The sequence below is a fragment of the Aquila chrysaetos genome, chromosome 7 (genome assembly GCF_900496995.4).
Source record: "Aquila chrysaetos chrysaetos chromosome 7, bAquChr1.4, whole genome shotgun sequence".
In the NCBI taxonomy this organism is placed as follows: Eukaryota; Metazoa; Chordata; class Aves; order Accipitriformes; family Accipitridae; genus Aquila; species Aquila chrysaetos.
In genome coordinates, this window is record NC_044010.1 from 6224454 (window position 1) to 6249721 (window position 25268).

Sequence of the window (25268 nt, forward strand, 5' to 3'; positions counted from 1 at the left end):
ATATCCTCTTTTGCATTGAGAGTTGAAACCTACATAGAGTATTTAGTATGTGAGTCTACTATAGATTTATTAGAAGGATATAATTATGGTTTTAGTTTTATTTTCTAGTTCTTAATAATTCCCCAATTTTTTTTTTTTCTTTATGATCAATGCTGAGTATTGAGCTGGTGCTTTCATAGGTACATCCACAAGGATTCCACACTGTCTTTCCTGTGTAGTAGTAGCTAAATTAAATCCCATTGTGTTGTATGAATATTTAGTCTCTTTTCTTTTACATCATGATAACTTTCTTTTAGAGTCTTTGGTGAGGGTTTAAATTTTGGGGTTTTTTTTAGCAAGTAGTACTACTTGAATGTCTCACATTATGCCCATTGAGTCCTTCAGAGAACTCTGGTAGATTTGTGAATCAAAATTTCCCTCAAAAAACTCATGTTGAATCTTCCCTGTTTTATCTACCTAAGTGTCTGTTATTATTTATTACATTTTCTACCAGTTCCTATGGCACAGAATGTAGACCAACTGACCTACATGGGTCTTCCTGAAGCTCTTTTTTCACTATTGCTATTAAATCACTTTCCATTCTTTTGTTGCCCACCCTGATTATGTGCAAGAGTTATTAATTAAGCTCTTTCATGTCTGAGTTTCTTTATAACTGTTGGATGGGAACATAGTATGCAAGCACTATTTATTCTTTCCATTATACATTTTCTCAGACTTGACCCTCCAGTGAAGGGGTGTCACTTGCAAACCTTTTTAAACTTCTCCATAGTGAACACAAGTACAAAGAATTAATTTGGGGGTTTTGTTCTTTGAACACTCTTTCTACACCTCATCTGTTGGCAGAAACAGATTCCGTGTAAGGTGTTTCGAAAGGTTATTTATGCCTTTAAAAAATTGTTCCTCAGCATTTTCATGGGCCTGCCTTATTCTAAATTTACTTTCTTAAAAAAAAAAAAAAAAAAATCATCAAAATGTACACCTTTTTCTGCTTTCTGCATTTAGGTATGACTTCCTCTTTTTGGATGGTGTCTTTTTACTACTAGTAGATCCCTTCACTTGGCTCACTTTTTAAAAATCCTATTATTTTCTTTGTTCACATGTGGTTATACATTTGTTTTGTGAGTTCTGAGTAGAAATGAATTACTGTAGGACAACTTTAAAGATTCCCGCATCTAAAGGAACCGTATCATGCTTTTCTCCTGGAGATTTTTGCCCTCTTGCAAAGGATTTTCATTTGAAGTGGCAACAGAATTATGACAGTTTACAACCTAGCATATTCAGGTAAATCAGAACTGTTTAGGGATTTCTTTAGTACCTCAGGCTGTAATTTGCTGTGTGTGCCAGACAAACTGCTGAGATGTTCCTCAAAATGACTGAGGAAGACAACTGGGGGTCAGGATTATTACAGCTATTCTAAGGTAAGGCTTTCCTGTTGCTTGTAAGAGACGTGAATCTCTGACAACATATTCTAACAGTATCATCTTAAAGCATTTTACCCTTAGCTGCTTCTTTTTTCATTTCCTTTTCTTATGTTCCTTATTTTAAATAGGTTTTTTTCCTGAAATTACATATTGCTGTAGTGGATTTTGTTGTTAGTTTTTCAGTCCTATAGAGAACTGAATTTACGTGCATTATGGTCATTACTACAAGGTGGTTCTTTAATATGCACATCTTAAAGTAGGTTTAGCGATCTTAGCACTAAAGCAAAGTTGCTCCTTCTTTCACAGGTTTTCTGACTAGCTTCTGCCTCTCAAGTCTTCCATTTTGCATTTCACAGTCACTGTCGGCATTTTGGTAGGATGTTGCGTAGTATGGTTCTAACACCATTCTCTTTCTTTTTAGGCCTGGAATTAAAAACCATGGAGATTTTATGGTACTTTTTCATTTATTCATTTAATTTAGGTATGTTTTAATTCACAGCAGCAGTCCCTCAGCTGTGCATTCTACTCTGATTATTATGAAACGCACCCTAGTATTGCAACACACAACATCTTTTCCAGTTGCTGAAGTCGTGTCTTATACAAGTCTTTTCTTTGAAAAACAGGCATTGCACTTCTCTTATCTTAGTCCTTAGGTTTTGTATTGACCTGGCTATCTGTTCAGATACTTTGCTCAAAGTAACAACAGGCTTTCTCTGTTGAGGCGGTTCTTTGCTGGATTCAGTATCTGAATTTTATCAACTTACGTCCTATTCATTTTTACAAAGATACAGAGTTCTCATGGTTTACCCATAGATGATGCATCATTCTGGCCTGTGTACAGTTCTGTACCTCTAGCCTTAAAATCTCTCGGATAGTCTCTTGAAGTCTGGTCCATTTTGCTGTAGTTGGACCATTTCTCCTTTGTAGGATCCCTCGCATCTGAAGGATTCTTCAGCTAAACTTCTCTTCCCTTGAATAAAGATCAGCCTCAAAAAAGAGCAAGTTTAATGCAATATCTGACTTGCTAGCATCCTATTCAGACAATCAGTCACTCATTCAAACTAATATACTGCTGGGATTAGAAATTGTCAGATTGAGCTCAAGAAGTAGTTTTGCTTTTGTGTTACGTATTGGCTGACACACTTTCCTGTCTTTCGGCTTGTCAAGAGTGCTGCCTCCCACAATCTCGGGGATGCCTCTACCCCAGAGGACCTACAAGACCTGGAAGCTCTCCCAGTAATACATTGTAAAAAATGCTTTAAATGGTTTTCAGAGTACATCAGAATCTCAATTATCTGAAGAACACGGGAAGAACACTGACTAGAGCTCGATAATCGCGTTTACCAGTAACCAAAATGCCCTGCATGCCTATGGATCTGTGGAAATAATTAGTAATAGAAGCAATTTACCATTTAATTAATAAATGACAAGGGGCAAAACCTTGTCTGGGTTCACTGAATTTGGATAATTGAGGCTCCACTGTATTTTAAAATCTGAAATATTAACCATTATTCTGTGTGCTTGAGATAATAATCATTTTAAAAATGTGCACATAACAGGATCTAAGCCTCGTTGTATTATTTCTGTAAAACGAGGAAGAATTTCAGAAAGTCCTACATGCAAAGATTTGCTCTGCAAGAAAAGATCACTTTTTTTTAAAGTGTCCGGAATTTGTGTCCTTAAAAAAAAAAAAAAAAAAATATATATATATATATATAGATCTGTGTCAGCTTTCAATCTATAACTATGTTCAGGAGCCAGTGAGGAATTTCAGAGGGCAGTGAATAACCTTTCACCAAGAGAAGTAAGAACCAGCACAGCAGAACATCTTCAGACTGGTTCTTATCTCAGCTGCCCACAAAGGAATTTGAGATTGATGGAGATAACTTAAATTTTATAATGAAATAAGAAAGAGATTAGAATTGGGCCCCACCATAAATAGCCATTCAGAATATGCTGTAGCAAGTGGATGGTGGAAGGCTGGGATTAAAGACAGATGTTCTTGGCGTATAGTGTATTCCAATGGGTTTGACTGCCATAAAGCACTGGTTTGCTGCCTCCTCAATTAAAAGTCACTCAAAAAAGAGTTCCGGACTTCTGCCTTCCTCTTTGCATGTATGTCATGCCATCTTACACGTTTAACAGCCCCTACCTCTCAGGCATTGGAAGCAGTATGACTGAAGAACAAGGACTGAGCCCCTAAAAGCCTTAGCATCGCTCTTAAGCTGTCAAAACCCGAGGCGATTCCCTTCTTTTTTCTCCCTCATGTCGTTTGTTGCATTCTATCTTCTTGTCCCTCAAATCTCCTCCATTCTGGTGTGGTCCTAAGGGATACTGCAGAAGAAAATAGGTGTGGTCATAATTGAGACTCTGCATTTAAATCTGAAAGTAGGGAGAGTGGGATGAGTCTAATCTCCTTCAGAAGGGTATCCACTGCTAGAAACCTGTTGCTGGAAACATTCTATTCCTGTACCCAACAGACTTACTGTAGATCAGTTTAGTTTGTACTAAACTTTGTTTGTATCCTTTTCAAATATACAATAATCATCAGAGGATAGGCGGTCCTTGCAGAAGTTTAATTCCAGCCCCACCCAGATGTTTCATTCATAAGGAGTTGGAGGAGTGAACAATAAAACTGTGCTATGAAGTCCTAGGTGTCAGAGGGTTCTGTCTGTTGCTTCTGAAGAGGGGATTAAAAATGAAATAAGTCATTTCAATCACATTATTACTTTGCTCACAGCGAAAGTATCACGGAATTTGTTTCTGCTCAAGGGATCCATTACCGGAAAATCAGGGAGGGTTGCGTCAGAAATGATGAGTTGGCACCAGTCATGGTGGTAAGGGAAGCTTGGTTATGCAATGAGCCACATCCTGCTCTCCTAGCTCTGTGAGTAGCTCTGTTGAAGTCAATAGTAATTACATCTTTTAAAATCAGTGGAACTACTTGCATCAATAAGATAAGTAGGATTTGGCCCAAAGGTTGGTTAATATCAATGTTTTTAATCTCTCATTTTCATAAATGCTATGTTCATTCAAGCAATATAAAGTGAGGTGAATAAAGAACATTCTGTGCTTTGAATAGTTTGGCATCATACGCGGACAGGGCATGTGATTAATACCATATTGTTGGCTTTGTTCTTTGCTTTTCAGTTGTGGCTGGCAATGTCCTTTTCATAATTGCTGGTATCCCCCTGAGCCTATATAATCACTCTCTCCAGCTTTTCTACGATGCCCTTAGATTTTTCCTGTACTCAATGTAATATGCTTCTGTATTCACTTACCCTCCCATCAGAACCATAATGTGTTTCTGATGTGCTTCTCTGACGTGGTCAGAGCTGACGTGGGGCAATGTATTCACCTGACAATGATTCCCAAACTGGATATGTTATCTGTGTTTTCTTGCGCATAACCATCACACTGCAGAATCGTGCTTTGTAGTTGTGCTTCTGGGAAGACCTGTGGAACTGCAGTGCACTGGTTCAGTCAGTGGTGTTAGATAGGAAGTCGTGCTTGAATTTCAGATAGTATAGTTCACTTGGCTGCCTAAAATAATAGAATTAAGGGCTAAATAATAAAAAATGGTCAGTCCTGTTCTCATCATAGATCTACAAACATAGACTTCTTGTTGGAGCATGATAATCTTGACACCTTCTACTGAAAACAGTCAATATACGATACTACTATTAGCAGAACTATGATTTCTGCAGAAACGTGACCCAGGAATGGGCTCGCTGAAGTTACACTCTAGCGTTAGTGTTGGTAAAATTGCATAGTTAGAGGTATAAGCTTCATTCTTTATATTTTTCAATAGGTAATATCTAGTGTGTTTGTTTCCCTCCAGTGAACTTCCTGACAGTATGTAACTTCTTGGATGGGCATTTGTTTTCACCAGGAAACTTCTTTTGAAAAAAAGACAGTAAGGACTGGTAGTTGTCTGTGCTGTTTCGCGTGTGTCAATGAAGTGAAAGCCTTACCGCAATCAGAAAAGATTCATTAATGTGCCATGAAATTCTACAATGCCTTCTCAGAAGAGATTTCCATTTTGTTATGTTCTCACTGATGTGACATTCAGGACCAGATTCTGCTTTCAATGAAATGTGAGGTCATTTGACTGACATTAAAGGATTTTTACTGATTTAACAGCAGAATGCATAATTTATGACTACACAAGGGTAAAGGGAGAAATACTGTCAATATTTTAATTGTTATATAGGTAAAACTTGTGTGTGCTCAGAGTAGTAATCCATTCATTGGTTAAGTTCGTTTAAGGAGATTCACAAATTCCCCCTACATATATACTCCCTGGTGTTCCTTAGGGTGGAATTTCTGAAAAGGTTTTGAAAATCTGAAGCCATATGGCTCCCTACTGATGCTGTGGGAGTTGATGGTCCGTATGTCACTATGGGTGCGATTTGCTCAGTTTTCCTGGATGTTTGAGATATCTGCAGGTACTATGCAGGAGGGGGCGATAAGGTTTGGATCACCAGCTGAGAGATGAGAAGGATTAATCCTTGTGAAAACAGAGGACTATTACTCAAGTCTTTGCACAATGAAGTATTATGTGTGTTTACAGGTGCTGTAAATAGCCTCCTTGCAAGTTCTTTCTTGCATTGTTTATCCAGCTACACTTACATTGATGACACACTTTATAAACAATTCATAAAAGTTTATATATGATTTATCAATATTCTAAGAACATATTCCAGATGGATAATATGTATTAGACATTTTGTAAGCACATCACAGATCTATCTATAGGTTATTATAAACATCAATTGACTTGTTCCACTCAATCCTTTATAGCAGCTAATAAGCATTTATTGAACCCTTTATTAATCATTTTCTAAGCCTTCAGAAGCAGCCTTCATAGAAGTATGACCTCCTGGCCTTGTAAGGAATGTAAAGGTTCTGAGTTGACAGTAAAAGATGGACAGTCCAAATGCAAATTCTTCTTAAAATAGAATTGGACAGTAACGATGAAAACTCTTCTTAAATTACACTAGCATCCAAGCATTTCTTCTAATCAATTGTTGTAGAGCAGATCACATCTTTTAGCAATCACATCTGAAAAGATTTTCACTTGTAGATACTTACAGAAATCCCAAGAAGGTAAATTAATTTTAATTCTGAGCAGCTGAAAGTTCAGTAGCACTGTGCTCTAGTAAAAGCTTGCAAAGATTTATATTCCTGAGAACACTCTTAAAATTAGCATCTTTTAGATCTGTGGAAAAGTCAAAGGATTCTAACTCTGTTATATTTACCATTTAGTGCTTTTCCCTGTATTTCTGAGGAGATCAGAGGACCAGAGGTCATGAGTGAGAGAGGAAACTGGCCTTTGCTATATTTCCCTTCAGCTTTGGCATGTTTCATTGGTTTTAATTCTTAAGAATATAGGTACCTCTATATGCATCCAATTGGGGCTCTCCAGATTTAGGTTTGCTAGTTGGGGTGGTTAGTATCTGGCTGTGGTTTTCTGGCTTTAAAACCTCAATGGAATGATTATTGCTTCATCTCTTTCTGTGTTGCAATTGCTCTGACTCTTTCTAGTTCTTATTTGTACCAAAGAAATAATAGAAAGACTTTGAAGACTTTTAAGAATTATATCACTATTTTATCTTGCCTTGTAAATAATCATACTTTTTGGAAATTTAATTTAGGGTAGGTAAGAGCTTGCAGATTAGTATTAGTGATGCAAATAATTTGGGGCGGATCTGTTCATGCACATGTTGGAATTTCAGAAGCGTCTGTTAGCCTAGAAAAATATATCTGGTTGAATGTGTACAGAAGTTCATTACTTCTTTCTTGGGCATGTTTACATCAGATGGATGAAAGAGCCTTTAAGCTTTGTTGAGATGCAGAGTGAAGATTGGATTTCTAAAGCAAGGTGTCATGCAGAGATAGGAAGATCTGATAGTGTACAGATTATGGTGACCCGAGTCTCTCTGAGTCTCCAGCAGCTATCATAAACAAAGTACGTGACAAAGGATGTGCCTTTTGCTGCTCCTGAAGGTGTCAGAAAAGCATACTGATACTTCTACCATCTTTTCTGTTAATCTTACACAGCCTGGAGTCAAGCTTTCTATTTCTGAGCAGGCCCAACTCAAATAAAGCCATGCACAGGAAGATATTCTAATACATTTTGGTGTAGCTCCAAAGTTCATATCTGAAAAGAAAATTTCACGGAACCATTGAGGTCGGAAGGGGTCAATGGAGATTGTCAAATCAGCTCAAAGCAGCATCATCTAGAGCAGGTTGTTCAGTGCTATGTTGGGTTAAGTTTTGAGTATCTCCAAGGATGGAGACTCCGCAGTCTCTCTGAGCAACCATTCCGGTGTTTGAGTACCCTCACCATCAACCTTTTTTTTCCTCATGTTTAAATGGAATTTCCTGTATTTCCATTTGTGCCCGTTCTGTGTTGTCCTTTCATAGGATAACCCGGAGAACAGCCTGGCTCAATCTTCTTTACTGCCCCACATCAGGTATTTATACACATTGCTTAGGTTCCCCCCGAGCCTTCAAGATAATTTCCTGAGATAATTCACAACAAAAATCTTAATCGATAGCTTTTCAGTGCTTACTGTAGGGAGGAGGATACTTTTCTGTCATTGTGTAGGGAGACAAGCGATTTGCAGCAGTTCTCCAGGAAAGTTGAGATGATCAATTTCAGTTACTAGTGATAGGAATAAGACAGCCAGTTCCTTAAATTTTTGCCAGCATTTTATTTGCTGAGGTAATTCATTATTTTGGTCAAGATGATCTACAGAGTTAAACACTTTTCTCTTTTCTCTCTCCATTTTTTTTTTTTTCCTTTTTTTGTCAAGAACATGTTTCTGCTGGCTTCCAAGGAGGAATAAGGCTGCTTTCTGTGTTCAGAGAATCACAGAGCATTTGAGGGTTACAAAGAACTAGGAGCTCCTGAAAAGATATATCAAGCACAGTGCTAAAGCCCTGCAGCATTTCCATTTGGGAAGGTCCTTTATGATATTTTAAAATTCATCTGTTAATATCTCAGTTTCAAGACCGTATTTTGTTCTTAAGTCATCTATGCTACTTGGGGGTGCTTTAAAAATGAAAAAAGAAAGAAGAGCTATGCATTGTGCTAACCTAGGCATTCCTGCAGCATTCAAATTTTAGTGCAACTCTGTTGTTTCTGTTACTGACTTTTCTAAGTCACACTTTTAGTCTTCTGTTATGGTTGTGGGTAAAATAGTTGACATAGTGGTGGAATGGCATATTCGAGAAAGCATAGTGCCTGCCCTGTTTCCAAATTTAGGTGTTGTTGGCCATATGAGAGCTTGTACTGCACAGAGAGATGATGATGGTGCCAAGTTGTACTTGTATATCTACAGCTTAAGTTTTTGTTTGTTAGGAAGCAGCATTGATCAGTTGTTGCTGATGAGATTTCAGCCTGTTCTAAGAATTGCTGCTAAACAGACTTGGTTGATTTACAGTGTCCGTGTCATTCTTTGAATTTGTCCCACTAAACCCAACAAAAGAATTCCCTTTTATAATTTCTCATTACTGTTTGTTGATAAGTTGGACAAATATTTTCTTTTAATCTTTAAATGATCATTGTTGTTCTCTGAATTTCTGATTCTACATGTTAGTGCATGGCCCACGTGGTTTACTTGCTTTAAGTCTGATACATTTGGGGCAGTTCAGCTTTGTTGAGATTAATCAGGAATTGTGACCATTGGAATGGGCAGCTGGTCTTTACCATTTTGTCTTAGGAGGTCTCAAACATCTACAAAGGCCTAGTATGTGCATAGATTTTGTACTAATATAATTATTCTATTTGAAAGGATTAATGTTTCTGCTGAAGTAATTATAGTAGATCAACTTCATGCATGGATATAGTTATACTATACTATAAGATTGAGTTATAAACCCATACAGTTACATCAGCATAAAATGACACGAGCCTTTTGTTGAGGCAAGGACAGGACTTAAGTTTTTATATTTTAATTTATTTGGAAGTAGAGGGTTACTTTATCTAATTTGAATTTTAACATACCATTAAATCTTCTCCAAGAAATAATATAGTATGTTTAAGATCGTAGATATCAGTTAGCAAATCTAATAGAAGGATTCCTAAGGAGGGATAGATGTATGTCAGATATTAAGATATATTGGCAGACAATGTGCCAAGAATTGAGAGGTATTTATGTATTAACATAGCTGTTCTCCTTCAAGCAATATAAGATGTATTAGACGTTTGTCCCAGCCTATATCTTTTCAGTGCATTGTATACAGAGAAAAGGATGTATTTCTTGAACTCTGGTAATATTCATTCTCTTTGTCATAAGAAAGGAGAGAGTTTGCATTAAACAGACTCCTTTTATGTTCTACCTACAGAATTTCAAAGAGTGCTGAACAAATGAGGTAGGAGTTTGTACATCTGTGCATCAAAGAAATGCTTAAATAGTTTCTTATATGTATAAAGGTACATTGTAGGGCACCCTCAAAGAGAAACTATATTCTGTAGTCAGTCTGTTGCCACCTGAAAAATTAAATAATGTTTTCCAATTTAGAAATGCTCTTAAACACACTAAAACTATAAAATACCCTGCTGAGAAAAAAATGAATGGACTGGTTGCTAAATGGTCATTGCTAAAGATAACATAAATGTAGAGTCATTACAGTTATCACAAAACAAAAAAAAGCAGTATGGTAGTATTTTCATAACAGACCCTACCAGATTGATGGTGCTCAGGTAATGCAGAAGTTAACCAAAAATCCTTTCTCTTCCCTCTTTCAAATTGGTATTTTATTTCTAGATGGCAAAACTTTTCAAGTAGAGTGGATCCCCTGTTACTATGTAAGTTGTGCTGAGCAGTTAAAAAAAATTAGTAAGTTAAGAGGATGGAATTACATTTTTTAAATTTTAAAATGATTGTGTCAGCCATCAGGGGGTAAGGGCTAACTTTAACAGTGAGGAAAGCAGGAACGGAGTTTTGTTCAGTAGCTGCAGTTCATTGTACTGTTTGAGAAATGGGAATATTAAGACCAAAAAGAAATGAAATGAAGATATGTAGAAATTCTGTCTACGTGGAAAGTATATACATATTATATTTAAATACCTTCTTGTCTGTAGATTTTCTGAAAACCCTTTCAAATGGACCATCTAATACCGGATAAGCATAAAGTATGATCAAGTGAATGAAAGAATTATCCAGAAGTCTTTGATTTAGGAAGTAGTATTTCTGGTTTAGTTATCCAACATGATCTTGACAGAAAAAGTCTTCTTAAGGTGGGTTTTTTTCCCGACTCTGAGTTACAGAACTTCTTTGGGGTTTTTAAATACACCCTAATAATTTGTTTGTCCATTAAGTCTCTAGTTAATATACTTACTACCTGGATTTCAGAGGAGATTTTTTTTTAGATTTGAGTATAGTTTTTTACTCCTGTAAAATGCCAAGATTTGTTGTTTGGCCATATTTGAAGTTTTGCAGCATTTAAAAAAGGTTATGGGTAAGGCTTTTTTTTTTCAGCTGCCCTTGATACCTAGTGGGTTCTTTGTACCTTATTTCTTTAGCCTATATATCCAATAGTTTTTGGCTTAGGGATTCCTGCTCCTTCCAGAAGAGTCCAGAGGTCATGTATTGAATCAGCAGTTCATTTTCACTGCCTTGTGAGCAACTGGGAAGCCAAAATGTAGCTACTGCAATGAGGGGCACAGAAGGCAATCTCCAGTGACTTTGTTGCTTAGCTTTGCTCTTATCTTGTGGAACCTCCTCCTCCGACACCCCTTGGAGATGGTAGGGTGTGAATGAATCAAGCACTGAATTAAGATCGTCCGGCGGAGACGTGCTGTAATCTGTTTACATAACTGGCCTAACGCAGGCTTTATCGCTTTACCGCACCACAGAGACCTTAGTATCACAGACTTCCATTTCTGTCATCTCCTTTGGCAGTTCCAGTAGACTTAGCAGAAGCCTAGCTAGCAAAAAAGGAGGTTGAGGCAAGACCTAGCTCCAGTCTAAGTGACGGGACAGAATACCTGCAACCCTGTCTGGTGATGGGGGTGTGTGGCATGCTGGCTTCTCCTCAAGTCAAGGCGAATACCCGCATTTATCCTCTGGTAATTTGGCAAAATGCTGGTTATTCTCAAGGCCTAGGGAATGTTTGGTCTTCAAGTTGCCAGACTGATCTGGATCTGGAGTCGCACCTTGTTCCTTCCCTCTAGGGGATGGTCTCCTGAACTGGGTGGCTTAACTCTGGCCTTTTTAATGACTAGCCTGAGGGAAACTGCTAGTGGTACCAACCGGGAATCAGTCTTCAGACAGGATGGCAGTGATTTCACAACTGTGCCAAGTAAGCTTACGCAGAAAAAACTCCAGGCAAAATAATGGCAGAAATTGCTACTGCTTGCAAAGCAACAGCAGCAGAGTAATGTAAAGGAAAGTAATTGTATACAATCCTCTTGCCTAGGCAGCCTGCTGAATAATAAACCTTCCTAAAGCCAGCAAAGCATATTCATGTAATTGTTTATGATTTTCTTTGTGCATGTGTCTTCATTTATATTGTGTATACCGCATATGTTTATATTTATACAAATCTTACTGTTGAACAGAAGCCTACTGTAAGTATGCATATTCTTGGGTACGCCCGTATGTGTGTTTATATATGTCTGTGTATTTGTGTGCATGCACGCGTGTGTGTATATATGTCTGTGTGTACGAGAAACAGATGCACTGTAGGCAGATAAAGCAGATAAATATAGATTCAAATAGAAGCATAAGCCTATAAATATAGACACTATATAGAGTGAAAGCAAGAAGCTCAGCACAGTTTCATTATTACTTGCATTCTGTATAATAAATGAGTAGCTGACACTGAAATGACTGAGGGGATGACACTGTTGGCTCTCAGCAAACATAGTAAAAAGGTAAGAAAACTTCTTTCCCGTATGAGCAGTAATTATGACAGAAAACTAACTATCTCTAATCATTTGCTTAATACAAGTCACTGTGTAGTTTCTTCTGGGAAACAAAGCATGACATTTGTAATTTTACATGAAAATAAGTAAATAAAATAAAAATCCTGACCCACAGTCTGAGAAAGTGCAACCTCTAGTTTCTATTTTACAATAAGCCTCACGCACTGTGTTTGTCAACTTTCTGCTTCTGCTGTACAACAGATCTTCTCTGCTTCAGGTCCTACAGTCTCTCCAAATGAACTTAGGTGGCTGAGTATTGGGAAAAACATTTAAGTTCATGACAAAATTAACTTTCAGAAATAATGTTGTGAGTGTCTGTGTATATGTGGATCTTAGCCTTCTGTTTGCAAATCTCTGATGCCTGTTTTAACAGCCAGCTTTCTCTCTGTTATAGCAATATAGCTTTGGCTAACCCATAGCTGTAAGGTAGTTAAAGACAAAAAGGTGTTAATCTTGCTAGATATAAAGAAAACATTGCAGCTATTCAGGGGGGCCTGAAAAGTCGAATTTTTCTTACTCTGTAACATTTTGATGAGGGTGTTCAGATGAATCAAGATTGCTGGAAAATGCCAAAATTTGTCAATACCGTGTTTTATTTTTCTTTGTATAATACAGGTAGTACTGAGGTGTTTAGAGCAAGAGGCTCGCAGCCAAGAGTTTGGCATTCTCTTTCTTAGCTTGACCACTCGCTTAGAGTGAGATTTTGCACAAATTGTTTAAAATCTATCTACTTATTTCCCCATTTGTGAGTAGAATTGATAATAATTATGTCACAGAGTTGGGTAATTGAATAATACCTTGTTTTGTTAATAGGTCTCATGATTTTGTTGGAACTACTCATGGAACAAGGTGTTCAGTAAGAGTGTACCTCATTTTACAAAGTGCTCTGACAGTCTGGAGGAAAAATGAAGAAATAACAGTGGAAAATACTCTTGCTGATGTTCTGTATTGTGTTACAAACAATTCACTTATTTTTAATCTATTTAATTGTTTTCAAAATATGCCATCAGCTGACGAGTATTGTCAAGTTTCTGTATTCTGAGGAACTCAGAGCAAAGCAGAAGAAAGGTAAACACCAGCATGTATATATTTATAGTCAGACCAACAGTGCTTGATATGACAAAACCTAACGAAAGACAGAAAATTAAAACGTCATGTGGTGGAAGCCTTGCTGTGGTATTCAGCTCATGTAATGCTAGTTTTCTTAAAATGTCTAGTCTAAGCTAATTTTCTTCTGCAGATAAAGAGAGAAAGGCACCTCAGAACATCTGGGTTCTGCTCCTGAACTCGTTCCATGGTTTGGTGCAAGCCATTTTTTACTCAGCTTTCTTATTTTGATACCTGAAAGTAAGCTCTTCCGGGTATATTTTAACATGTTACTCAGGTTAGACCCCAATTTCTAATCTCCTAGGTGCTTTCTAAAAATTTGGTCTTTGAGTCACGCGAAGTACCCTGTGAAGGTGCTTATTTTTGCTGTATCTATTGAGATCCCCAAATTAAACACCAAGAGGAGTCTGAAGTCATATGTATATGAACACTGAGAAGCTGTGGGGAAATCTCGAACTGATAACAGGAGGCGTTGGCACTTTCTTTCGTCCTTGAGCTAGTGGAAAAGTTGTACGAAACTGGGACCCGCGGACTTTGTTGAGGTGCTGCTGGTGGTGGTGAGTGTTGGTGGTGGAGGTGCTGCTCGGGTGTACGAGCTACCTGTTGTCTGCATATCCCTGAGGTACGCAGACTCCCGCGGGATGACGCCTCTGTGGTGATAGTTGAGAGGTATAAGGTGGATGAATATGATAAATTACGGTACTTTAAAAATTAACTGGCCTAGCCAGTAAATTCTTCTGAGTCCCTCCTAGTCTCTTCGGGGTCTGCTGCATATTATAACAGCCACACTTGCTTCAAAATAAGGTTTTGCTTTTAGCGACCAAAACAAATGTTAAGGTTTGTAGGACAGGGATTATACTGAGCCCCCAGTTACTACAGAAATACGGTCTTTTCAAAATCTCCTAGGGGATGTCTGGAAGGGAACTTATGCTATCCCAGAAAGCATTCACTGTGAATTCTGAATTTTGTTTTCTGCTTCCCTGCTCCTTTCTCTCCCTAATTCTCATAAATTAATAATTCCTTACCAGATTAAATTATAACGTTAGATTGTATTTGCAGTAGGGGAAATACGTTGGGGGAAAAAAAAAAATCGCTCTTGATCTAAAACCTTGCGTGTGTTGATTCTGTCTGGATCAGATCATTGCAGCTGAGTTACAGTCTTGAAAACTGAGGGTTATTATGGAAACACTGACATAACCTCTATTCTTTGGGTTCCGACGGACATGGCAAAAATATCCAGAGACCTTTTTTTCTGACTCTTAAGTTCTTTGCTAGTCTCCTTGGACTTTGCTTTCTGAGTCTTTGCCAATTTTACTGCCATTCATTTTGACTAAAACCGTCTTGGAAATATATCAGTCTGGAGGAATCATTAGGAAATAACACCATTACACATGTTTAATAGGTTGGTTGAGGGGTGGGGAAAGTTTAGTAACTTCTGCTGTGTCATGGTCATTCCAAAATAGTGGAGTCCAAAAGGTTCATGTGAAAGAGAAGTCCGTAGGAGAAAAATAAAGGTAAATTGCCAAGAAAAGCATATTTGTTGTGAGTTACTTTCATTGCAAGGAAAGTCATGTTGCAGAAGGTCTGCAAAAGGTTTATTGATTCTTTAACTAGCAAGAAGAGTTGGCAAGCATCTCTAATGTATTTATTTTTTGTCTCTATCATGTTAATATTTTTTTATTATTCGTTTTGCCATTAAAAGCCCATGGCAACCTAGCACTGTGCTTATCTCCTCCTACAGTCATTAAAAAGACAGAAACTGTATTGAGAAACATTAAGCTTACATGCAATATCATGAAATCCTAGAGTAATAACTTGTTTATAACCTTAGTCTCTCCCTTATGATACAGTCTTTACTGAGAAGTCACATTGTTTTTCTGCAAATACAGAGCTATGGCATCTAGTATTAATGTGTCTTGCTAATCAAAAATCCAAAAACCAACCCAAACCAGCTGTCTAGCACAGTGAAAAATAATGCTACTTTGTAGGTATGCTGTCTTGTAGGGAGAACATATACCAGAGAAGTTAAAGACTGTAACATACGGTTATGTACAAAAAGGGCAGCTTTTTAGCATGCACAAAGGGGGTTTTTTAGGATTTTCTGCCCTAAGTATGTATCCAAGATGCTCATTGTAAAATATTTGGTAGGATTTCATAGCTGTGTGGACTTTTAAAAACTTCAGTATTTTCATCATAGTAGAAAACTTTTTCTTGAAACATGAATCTAGCCAGTATTGACTTTGTAAGCTATGAGTCCGTTCATAGTTTCAGTTGTTAATGCTTTTTACTACAGATAGTTTAATCTCTCTCTCTTTTCCCCCTTTCTCTTAAATCTCTGGATGTTCTTTTTTTCACATTCCCTATGTGTAAAACAGATGAACTTCTGTTTATTCAATTTCAGATTAGGTAAACATTAAGAATAGAAAATTTACATAGTGAAGTTTCCAAAATTTTTGAGTGATTGAAGGCAAGTTGATTATAATGGAAACTTTTGACAGCTTCCCTTCATAGCCCTCAAGTACAAAATATATCAGAACTGGACTCCCTAATTTATCTCTCCATATTTTTAGGGGATGCAGACCTCTGGTTGAACCTGATACGTACAATCCACAGCCAGTTGCTTATAATCTAACATGCAAACAAGTGCTTAAATATGTGCGTACTCTCGACAATGATAAAGCAAGCACAGCAGCGATGGAGCTGCTCTTACCGATATCTGAGCTTGGTTTCCCTCAGCTGGTATTTCTTTAGTTTCTCTCTGTATCTCTTTATATAACATTCCGTAAGACTAACGCGTTTTAAGCTTCTACGCTGCGTCCCATAACACGAGGAGATACTAAACATCCAGACTGACTTTAAGTGCGTAAGTGGTGCTGAAAAATATGTTCCTCTTCACATGCAGTCCATTCAGAAGAGTGCAGGTTTTCATTGTTCGATAAGCTGGTCCTATGGCCCAGTCTTCCCGAGACACTCACCTTGCATAGCGTCACTCAAAGTTTGATTGTGAAGCAGCGTTCCTAGTGACTGCATGACAGTGAAGCGGAGTTTGTGTCTTCTGTGTCTCATTTCTTTCCGCCAGCGTTCTCCTGGTGCACAAAGAAAACATGCCTGAGGACGTTTCGAGTTGGCCCCATCTGTATTAATGAGTGCTTAATCCAGATTGCACACCTAGGTCCCTGCTTATGAAGACCTTAATCTTTTCCTTTAAGGATCAGTTTCATTTTAAGACAAATCAGACTAGTTAGGCTGCACGTGACTTTTCGTGTAAAACTTTTCTGGGTAATTTCAATGCAGTTCCAGTTTTGTGCAAACAAAATGAATAAGCACGTGCAAGATAGTGAATTACTGTTTTCTTTTTCTAAAATCCTGACAGAGATCCTGACTGCATGCTCGCTGGTAGTATCATAGTTAATGTTAGTAGCTGTGGATCTGGGGAAAAGAAAAAAATCAGCAGAATAGTTAGAAACATTGTATATCTGTGGAATTCCCTTAAAATAGGTTTACCTTTCTTATAACTTGGGGTGGGGGTTTTTTTGCTTGCTTTGCTAATTTAGGACTTGTAAAAATGCATGATGCCAGATCTGTAAAGAAAAAGCATATTGCCCAGTACGCAGAATTTGAAGAAAACAATATGGGGAATGCACATCTTCCAGTAAAGATAATGCATAAGAAGCTTTAAGAGCATTGATAGTTGATTTTTTTTTTTTTTTTTTTTTTTTTTTTTTTGTTATCAGCATACTCAGTTTCATTTCTGATACTAGACTAGTTGTCTGCTGTGGCTTGTAATAAACCCCCTTTTAGTCTTCAGTCTTTCAGTGTTCTTTAGAAACCATGTTTACATGCTTTAGAATCGCATTATTAGCAAAATCCCCAGCCCAAAACTGAATAAATAAATGGATGCCCAGCAGCCCAGTGTTGTGCCAGCCTGGTGGTGTTTCCTTGCTTTGTAGGACCTAGCGTCAGGTGGGAGCAGGCAGAATTTGGAAACGCAGGTCTCGCCTGGGAGGCAAAGGATGCAGAAATGTGGAAGGCATTCACCTGGGGGAGTGAGAGGATTTCACCTTACTGACTCAAAATGATTCTCATTACAGAGCTAGGGGCCTGTCTGTGTCTACATTGAGGACTCCAGGTGTGCGCTTGTGTACAAGAGAGAACAACGGGGATATTTTGGCAGGCCTAATGAGTGCGCAAAATAGGTCAAGCATTCCTTGTTTCCAGTCTCTAATTCCCGTATTCCCATGTCACCCTACCACCTCAAAAAACGCAGGGCTTTGTATTACATACTGCGCATGCTGCCTGTGATTTCAGTCCTCTTACAAGCCTGTAGGTCCCGAGTAAGTCAAAAGTTGATGTACAGTATTACTGAAGAAAGATTTCTCTTACTAATATTAATGACCCTCATGGCTGAATATGAGCTTCCTGTGCATCGTTATACCTAGCGCAAGAAGTGCCACAGCGGCATTAATATGTATTTTTCTGTAGTTTCTAATAGGATTTGGGTGTGGGTGTGGGAGGGAAGCCTTGCATTTGGACGGAGGGGTTCGTGGGTTTTGTTAAGCATCCGCTGTTCTAGCAAAAGGCACGAAAAAGAAAAGATGGGGGAAAGCATGTTTGGTTCAGAAAGGCATAATTCTGCTTTTAAAGGCTTTGCTTCCCTCTTTCCATGATGCCCCTCCTCACGCATACCTTAAATCCGCATCTCACCCCTCTGCATTTCTTCGTCTGTGTCACTCTCTTGGAGCTCTGAATTCATTATATGGAGTAGTGTAAATCAATAGTAAATGCTAACCGCCCACTCTGTACTCAGTTACGCAATATCGCATACCGTGTACACAGAGACAAAAAGGGAAAAAGCACACACAGGCTTTACATTCAAAAGCTCTTGCATAATTTTGCTTTTCTACAGCCAAAAGAAAAAAAAAAAAGAAAAAAAAAAAGGAAATAACAGATGGGGAGACTTGCAGTTTTTTTCCCTTTTCTCAGACTGTACAGAGGGGAGTTAGCTTAACATCCATGGTCATTTCTAATTGCCCTGTGCTGCAGATAAGCAAGGCAGACTTGCCTGTGCTTTAAAATAAGACTTTTTTCCAGCTTCCATGATGTGGTGCACTTTTCAGGTAATACGAGAAAAACTATTATGAAGTGTTTAAGGCTGAATTGGTTATTTGTTTAGTCTTAACGGAAAAAGGAAAAGAAAAACCTCACTTTAACTACTCGATACATGTTGCAAAGCGAAAGAGGGAGGAGGAGTAAGGGAGGTTGGGTTGAATTCTCTGGTGTGGTTTTGTGCTGCCTTTTTTTTTAATCTTTTTTCCTTTCTGAAAAGCAAAATATCTCTCAATGTAATATTTATGTAAAAAGCCAGTTATGTAACTCTCGCCTGCCTTTCACTTTTGTTACCTCTCTGGACTGTACAGCTCTACTGTTTTTCCTCACGACAGATTGTATTAAAACCTGCAAATCCTGATGAAAGGAAAGAACGACCGGGTGCCCACAGCACAGACTTCAATTTCGAGCCTTTTTAAGGGCTTCAGGCTGGAAGACAATGGATCTATTTAAGATCTGTTTTTGGCTGGAGGAATTCTTATTGAGTATTTTCCTGTCACAGCGCGCTCTGGAACATCCCTGGCTTCTGCACAGTGTTTCTGTCTCTCTCCTCCTCTCTCTTCTCCCCCCTCAAACTTTGGATGTATACAATGAAAGCTTTTTCCCTTTTCTCTCCTGACCTTAATGCGAGTGTCAGGTCAGTCTCCGTGTAACAGCAGCAAGTGCAGAAGCACAGTGAAATTTTGGGCTGCGCTGAACTTTATTTATTCATTCGTATTTCATTTAAGTGATTGATGTCCATAGAGATCCAGAGATTCTTTTGATTAGGATTGGTTGGGATATTTTAATTGATTTCTGTCAAATGCAAGTGAAAAATGTGCAACCCTGCTAAAAGAAAAAAAATGAGGGATTTGGGGCTGTTCAAAAAAAGGGAAGAAAAGGGTCAATACTAAGAAAAGTTCCTACTTTTTGATCACAGGAAGAAATTATTCCTGTGCTTGTTGCAACCAATTTATTCCTAGTTGTATCCTCTGAGGATCTGACCTGTTTGTGGTTGCGAGCATTGTGTTGGGGTTTGTTTTCTTTTGCCCTTTACAAATCGTTCTCATCTGCGTGCACATTCTTGGACAGATTCTTCCCTAGTGTAATGCTGCTAATTCTGTTGATATTATGTCAGGAGTCTATTAGGTCAATAATAAAGTTATAGGGCTCGATTCTCAGTTATTTTAAAGTGGTTTTCTGGCATTGGAAAGGAGTCATAAACTGAGCCTAAGTGTGAATTATGCCCACTTCAGGCATAACAGAAAAAATAGTTAAAGCTGACGTCTTTCAACAGTGATCCCTGAGACAAGCTTTAAATGAAACAGGGATTTCTGAAAACAGGAAGTGGAGGTTTATAAGCTCTAGAAGTATATTATAAGCTGTATATTTCAGCAGATTGCTGGGGAGTACATATATATATTCAAAAACATACTGGAACACCTGGATTCCCTGTCTGATTCTGAAACCAGCGCTTGCTTTGGCTCTGAGCAATGAAAACTTCTTCTGCCTCCATTTCTGTCTCAGTACAGAATCTCTTAGGGATTATAGTAGTAGATACTTTGTTTATTGTGCCCTACAGAAATATTCTAAAGCTATTTTATTAATGTTTATAAAGTGGATTTAAATGCACAGGGAGAAGGTGTTGAAATAATTTGGAGAGGTTAAAAAAATCTTTTAAACTTCAGGCTGCTGTTGCCACAAAGACCAAATTGGGGGCACCAGCCATATATAAATGTTAGCTGGAAATCAGAAGATGACCTTCGTCATCCAAGGATTAAATTCTGGAAGGCTATCCTATAGGAATTAGAGGGTCTGGAAACCTATGTAGTTGTAAGATGGGGGCTGAATCAACGTATCGGTAGCAGTTGATGACATGGTTGCATGCAGTGGAGGAGAGTAACCTCCTTAAAATCCCTTATCCTGGTGCCTCTAATAGCTGTCAACCCTTTATAAAATTCTTGGAAGATGTAGACTGTGTAGCCTTACAGAGAACATGATAAATAATGATTCTAGTGTTTAACTTAATCAAACGAGTGGTCATATGTCTTTGAATGAAAAGTACGTTCTGCCCGTCTTCTCAGAGTTTTAGTCTGTAAGTTTTTTGCCTGCACTAATTACAGTGCAATATTTATTTGGAATAGGTGTACAAAACCTGATAACTTTTAAGAGTAGACAAGCAAATTTCCCTCTTAAAGGCATTTGCATGCTTTTCAATTACTGAGAAGTTTCTTTGCATGTCACTAGGTTACCTCTAACTTCCCGAGTCTTCAGTCCCCAGCTTTGCTTTGTATGCTTTAGGTGGACTTGTAACAAGGCACTACTAACCTTCCCTAATGGTCGAAGGCACATTTAATTATTTTCGGAGCATTTACTAATTAAACAAGAAGAAAACCCTTGGAAATGCCTGCTGCTAAAAGTCTGGTTACATATAGGCGGTTGAACAGCGACTGGAATGATGGGATTTTTGTGTTTTCTGCAGAATGGAAATCTAATTTTAATTTATGGAGGAGAGGGTGATTTGACTTGACCAGATGCTAGACATGCAACCTGTGAAACTTCTGTCTTCCTAAATTCATAGGCAAAAGGGATGGTTTGAACAGTTTCTGAAATGAGATGTTAATATTCAGTTTTAATGAATAAGTCTTCATTTCACAACTCAGAAAGACTCTGGTATTTTATTTTTAAACATAAGCTGTTTGAGTCCTGCCACTATGAAGATCTGTGCCTTAGTTTTCTTAAATTCAACTTTGTTCTTTTAGAGAAAAGGTTAAATATGAACCCTAAAGGTTTAAATACAAAACAACAAAAATGAAAAAAGCTCTACGTTAATTTTTATTTCTAAATTTCGTTATTTGTCTTCCCTGACACATGCTTGGGGTTGGGTATATTCGAAAAATAGCCAGCTAATATGATTTTGCTCTATCCAGCAATGTGCTGAATTGGCTACAGTAGTTTTTTTAATCTAGTAATTATTCTGCAAGGTTTCCTCCTTCCTTCCCTTCCTCAGAACAGTGTTTTTTGCAACTCTGACACTTCGGTTGAAGTTCATGACAATTTTGTGTCCTTCGTTATCAGTGATTCATTGCTACTGCCTTCAATAACTTCACGGGCCTTTTTGACTTACGGAAGTCCCTAAGAAGTGAAGCAAGAAGCAGTATTTTCTGAGTAGTTGTAACACAAGTATCAAGCCTAGCTGCACTGAACGTTCCTGCGCTCCTCCTTTTCAAAATTATTATCTTACACGTTCACAGCAAACGAAGCAGAGGGTTCACTTCTCCCATCCGAGAATCTGTATATTCTTGTCTTTGCCGTTAAACCCGATGTCTGCGGGTGGGCCACGACACCCGCATGGAAGGATCGCTGAAGTCCAGCGGCGTAGAGGAATGGTCGGGACGGGCGCAGTGCTTAGAGCAGGGTCGACACCTGGATGTCTTCTGTACAGTGGTTAATATTTTCCCGTCGTCGCTAAACGGAGAGGGCTCTGTTCGGACTGAGTGCCTACATCAGCGTGAGCCCCGCGAGAGGATGTAGCGCGCCGTCTGTCGTAGCCGCGTTGGGGAAGGGAAGGAGCACGTCTTCGTTCGCTCGTGGGTTTGTTCCCTGGACGTCTGGTCTCATCGCTGCCAACTGCTGAAGGCTGGTGGCTGGGGTGGGAAGGATGGACAAGCTCTCTTCACCTTCTTGAGGCGGAGGCTTAGAAACAGCTCTTCAGGAGGTGACCTTTATACCTGTAGTTAAAGAGAGCGGGGAACTAGACTTGATAATCCGGAAAGCGTGCTTCAGGGTAAAATCTTGTAAGAAAACTAACTGTAAACAGTTCGGTTTCTGTGGGGACTCGATTTGGGGTATTATTTCATAATTTTGACTGAAGAAACCTCTGACTTATTTTGCTTTCAGGACACATGATGAAACTCACCCCTTTGGGGAAGTTCTTGCAGAGACAAGATACAAAGAGAGTTCGCCTGTGTAAGCAGCGGAGGGGATTGTTCGCTCCCAAGTTTTTGCTTATTTATTTGTCACTGGTTGCAGCAGAATAGATGGACTCACTGCCTTGACTGTGCTGTGAACAAGAGAAGAACACACTCAGTTGATAACGTTTTAAATCAAAACAAATAATAATGCTCTTCATGGAAAGACTGTGGAAAGATATTAACAGAGAACAGTGCAGAAAACATCTGAAACCATCTTTGCCCATAGTTTTCACTGCGTATATTTCTTAAATGATTTTTCTGCTTACAGTTTTTATTAAATATCCTGGTTGCCTTAGGCCCCTTACACGACTGAAAAAAAAAAAAAAAAAAAAAAAAAAAAGACAAAGTTTCAGTCTTGTCTTCTGGGATCCATCTAAATATACATTTCTGATTAAAAAGCGTCAGTCGCTCCTGAGGCTGGAAATGGTCTGTTCTGCTTTGAGGAGGGGAGAGGCAGATCCATAATGGTTGCTCGGGCTGTCGTGTTTCTGAGAATCAGCTGTTTTTTCTTTATACTGCAAAGATTAAACAAAGAATGTTAAACATTTCCCAATTTAGCATTTATAATGGAAAGCGGCTGTAGGGCCACAGCTCGCTGCTGCAAGGGCAGGCGTTCATATTAGGAGTCGCTTAAAAAGGCTTTTATTTTCTTTGAAGGCCTATCCATTCCTCTCCCAGCTCGGCTGCTGTGCTTTGCAGTCAGGTGGAGGCAGGTTTAAAATTTTACTTTCATTTAAGTAGGAGCTAATTTACTTTTGGAAATGAAAGTTAAAGCAGCTCAGCCATCTGCAAAGTGCAGGAGGAGGCAGTGGGTTTCTTTAACTTTTCAAATCTCTACGATTTCTATTTTGCCCTAAAAGGCAAGCAAAAATTACCTTCCTGAGCTCCTATTAGTAATAATATGTAGTATTAATGATCTAATGTCTTAGCTTCAACTCTTCATCTCGGTTTCTAAAAGATAACTTGTTGGCTGTGTTCAGTCTTCTTTATACTTGCAGCCAGCTCAGGAGCTTTGAAGTAAAAAGTTGTAGTCTTGAGTGCAGCAGAACCACCTTTTTTGACCTACCGACAGCACAGCTTTTTCTGTAGCGTTTCATTAGTGATTACGTGGAGCACTGTGACTTTCTGTTCCTCATAGTAAAGGCAAAGAATGCTTAAGGGTGACTGGTAAATGAAAAAAAAAAAAAAAAAAAAAACCAAAACGGGGGAGCAGCATTTTGATATCCTGGTGTTATGTATGCTTTTATTGTGGTTGTTTATCAGCCTTTCATATCTTTTAGTTTTACTTGAAGAGTCCATAGTGTTAACAAACACATTGTTCAAGCTTTCTTACTTGAAGCCGAGAAGAATTTCAGGTTTATGTAAATATATATTTTATTCCCTATCAGAGTGAAGTAAGTGTTAATACAGTTAGTTTTTCAACAGAGCAGCTAAAAATGTCCTTCGCCTGCCTCTCCATTGGCTAGTTTTCAGAAATTCGGTAGTTCTCTGTCATCACGTGGGGACAAGATCTAAACATCTAATATAATTAAAACATTTTCAGAAAAAAAATATTTCTGGCTTCTTGTATAAGTTGTAAGTACTATAAAGAAATCAGATACCCAGTTTCTGCCTTCTCCAGCCTGCCTGCAAGTAGGTTTTGTCAAAATAAAATAGCCTTGCACTCAGAGCTCACAAACATTTGTGTATTACTTAGATATCTACATGAGTAATTTTATTGGCCTCTTACAGTAGCTTAAATATGTTCGTAAATGTTTCCCACCTTTTTGTTTCTTAAGGGAAGCTTTTTACAGGTTGGTTTTTTTTGGAGTAAGTCAAAGTTTGAGTTTGAAAAATATTTCAATCTCCTTGTGATTGCATTTCTTACAGAATGTTGGAATTTTTGGACTGTGCATCTGTTTAGGCACGTGGAGACAGACAAGACTGAGATCATGTAAGTCATGAAACTGAGGGTGAATAATCCATACTTTGTTCTCTCACCATTTTTACAATTTATACCCAGATGCAAGTAATAAACCAAAAAGGAAAAAAAAAAGCCTAGTTAGCTTTTATTTTTAAAGTGATTAATGAAAAGCAAAGTTCAAATGAGGCCACAAATCCTGGTGGTGCACAATGGGTTGATTTATTTTGTAAATAGACCATGGATAATTAACCGTAAAACAAAACTTTTTTTTTTTTTTTTTTTTTTGGAAACTTGCATAATGACACTGGTTTCTTTTAGTTGCTGTGAGTTGCACAGAGGGGTAACGACTTATTCACAACTGGTTGCAACTGGTTACAGCCAAGAAAGGAAAAATCCCAGAGCAGCTAGAGGAAAAAGGCTGTTAATACCCTGCTACGCTTGCAGTTTTATAGTAAAGCATTTACTAAAGGCTACAGAATGGGCAAACCTACCCTTGTACAATAACAGCAAAAGGGTAGATACGTACGTACTCTGATGATGCTTGCCATGTTATCCCATGCTTTGGCTTAAAACCCAGAAGCAAAAGACAGCCCCTGCAGCTGGCCTTGTAGTCTACAGTTTTGTATTGACTTCTAAATAGCATGACTTTATGCTTTGTTACAAGCTTCCATGATGCCTGTATCTTACTCCTCTTGCGCTGGGGGAAGAGTCCTCTGGATAGTCAAAATAGTCTGACTTGCTGCCAAGTCCTCTTGTGAGCCAGAGAGTGATGGTAGTTTTTCAGATATGTGATATGAGAAAACTGCCTGCCCGACGTCCCCCAAATTTGTCTTTTCATA

At 38.3% G+C, this 25268-nt stretch overlaps 1 protein-coding gene across 11 annotated transcripts in view; it reads left to right on the forward strand.

The window, feature by feature from the left end:
• The window catches only part of ZBTB20 (zinc finger and BTB domain containing 20), a 486412-nt gene that overhangs the window by 202150 nt on the left and 258994 nt on the right, over positions 1-25268 (forward strand). Inside the window, exon 1 of one of the 11 annotated variants that reach the window (XM_030021012.2) lies at positions 18339-18584. The exons of 9 other annotated variants lie outside the window; for them this stretch is intronic. The gene's annotated coding sequence lies outside the window, so the exon portion shown is untranslated. Of the gene's footprint in view, positions 1-18338; positions 18585-24416; positions 24460-25268 lie in introns of those variants that run through there. One more of the 11 variants, XM_030021015.2, reaches the window with a different exon arrangement.